This window comes from Rhincodon typus, chromosome 7, assembly GCF_021869965.1.
Source record: "Rhincodon typus isolate 14 chromosome 7, sRhiTyp1.1, whole genome shotgun sequence".
Classification (NCBI taxonomy): Eukaryota; Metazoa; Chordata; class Chondrichthyes; order Orectolobiformes; family Rhincodontidae; genus Rhincodon; species Rhincodon typus.
This window is the reverse complement of record NC_063338.1, coordinates 38058689-38060543: the sequence shown is the minus strand read 5'-3', so window position 1 is coordinate 38060543 and position 1855 is coordinate 38058689. Positions and strand designations below refer to the sequence as shown.

Below are 1855 nucleotides of genomic sequence, written 5' to 3'. Positions count from 1 at the left end.
CCCATCTTCAGCATGATTATCAACCTTTTCCCAGCTACAATCAGTTCTGAAGAAGGTTCACTGGACCTGAAGCGTTAACTCTGCTTCTTCTCCACAGATTCTGCCAGTCCTGCTGAGTTATTGCAGTAATTTCTGCTTTTATTTCCCTCTGATCCACAATTCTTCCCAGGATCCTACTCTTCATCACATATTCCCTTGCCTTGTTTGACTTGCCCTAGTGCATCGCTCCTCATTTATCTGCCATGATTCATGTGAAGTCAAGTGTTTACTTGATTTACCATCTGAGAGACTGAAAAAAAAGCTTAATGTTGTTTTAAATTGCGATACTGTTCAAGCAAGTTATGTCAGTGAGAAAAAAATTCTGCAAGACTGTTTAAGGAAGTAATTAATACTACTTCATCCAAGAAAGCATATGTATAATAGATCTAAAATTGTGAATAAATATAAAAAAAATTACTTGAAGAAGGTGCAAAACGAATTTTAGTTATTGACTGCCTCATCATACCCGTTTCATTTCCCACTTAAGTTAAACCTGTTTTTAATTTTCTTCCAGTATTTTCAAAGAATTTTATTTTGGTCGTGGCCTGGTTTCAAAAAAAGCAGCCTTCAGCAGAGGTGAACACAGTTTAATTTATGCCTCCTGGAATTCTAGTTTCTAACCACTCATGCTGGTGAAACTTGCCTATTGAATGCACCGACTTAGAAATCCAGTGCTTTAGGAAACGCTACTGCTGCTGAGATGAACTGCTTTTATCTAGTCAACTTTTGGAACACCTTGTAGGCAAATCTAAACTCAACTTTTTGTATTTGATTGTGCTTCACCAAGCTAAAATTGTTTTAAAATGGTTAAACTCCAATGTAATGGGTGTAACATGTAAAAGATTTAAATTTGTTCTAATATTTGTTGGTGTCTTTCAATTAGACATTTACCTCTTAAGTACATAGTAAGGTTGAAACTTGAAATTCCATTTTTAGTTAAAGCTTAAATCAGCTACATGTGATGTAACACTACGGAAATTTGTTATCATTTCCTTCTTGGAGCACTGACCTCTATGAGGTACTCCCTGTGCAATAACTGTTTAACATGGTAAACTTGAATTGACAATGTATCTTTACTACTGTTTGTAATCACATCACCCTTAATATCTCTGAAATATTCAGTCAACTACATTTTATTTTGTGAGGAAAAAATATTTTGTCTTTAGTTTTTAAATGGAAAGATTAGCAGGCATCTTTGAGTGCTACAAACTGGTATGGGGTGGTCCTACACTGTATTTTGTAAGCATTAAGTATTTAATTCATTTGATCATGAATTTATTTGTAATTTTGAATAGGTGCAGTAACAGGGGTTGGGATGCAAAATACTAGTGCTGAAAGCTTTTTCTAATTTGTACTTGATACATTATATTGCCATACATTTATTTACTAAAAATGCGTGATGGTTCATTTATATGGAATATATACTAAAAGAAATTGTACAAGAGTTTAACATGGGATGCATATGGAATGTAATGAAATCACTAATAAATATTTATTTTAAATATAAAAGACTAATTCTGAGTGAACTTCTTTAAAACCAATTCTTTAATCATTTTAGTTTGCATTTGGTGAGGGGGGGAAGGATATGGGAGAGTGAGAGGTGGTGCAGGACGGAAAGGGGAAAATTCGGAGTAGGAAAACATGAGAGAGGAGGATGGAAAGAAAGATGATAGGTACGGGAGAGTTTTGATTTTGCCTTTTGCATCCTCTATCATGATGTGATGTGAAATTGATGAGAACGTGCTGCATGGCTAAACAGCTGGATATTTAGGATTTCTAGGCATAAACTGTACACTCAAACTGGTTTACGCAAACG

The 1855-nt window shown here is 34.7% G+C and overlaps 1 protein-coding gene across 1 annotated transcript in view; it reads left to right on the top strand.

Annotated features, from left to right (window-relative positions):
- itprid2 (ITPR interacting domain containing 2) overlaps nucleotides 1-1548 on the top strand; it is a 23169-nt gene extending 21621 nt beyond the window's left edge. The window contains exon 9 of the mRNA XM_048599309.1: nucleotides 554-1548. The gene's annotated coding sequence lies outside the window, so the exon portion shown is untranslated. The remainder of the gene's footprint in view (nucleotides 1-553) is intronic.
- Nucleotides 1549-1855: the final 307 nt, after the last annotated feature.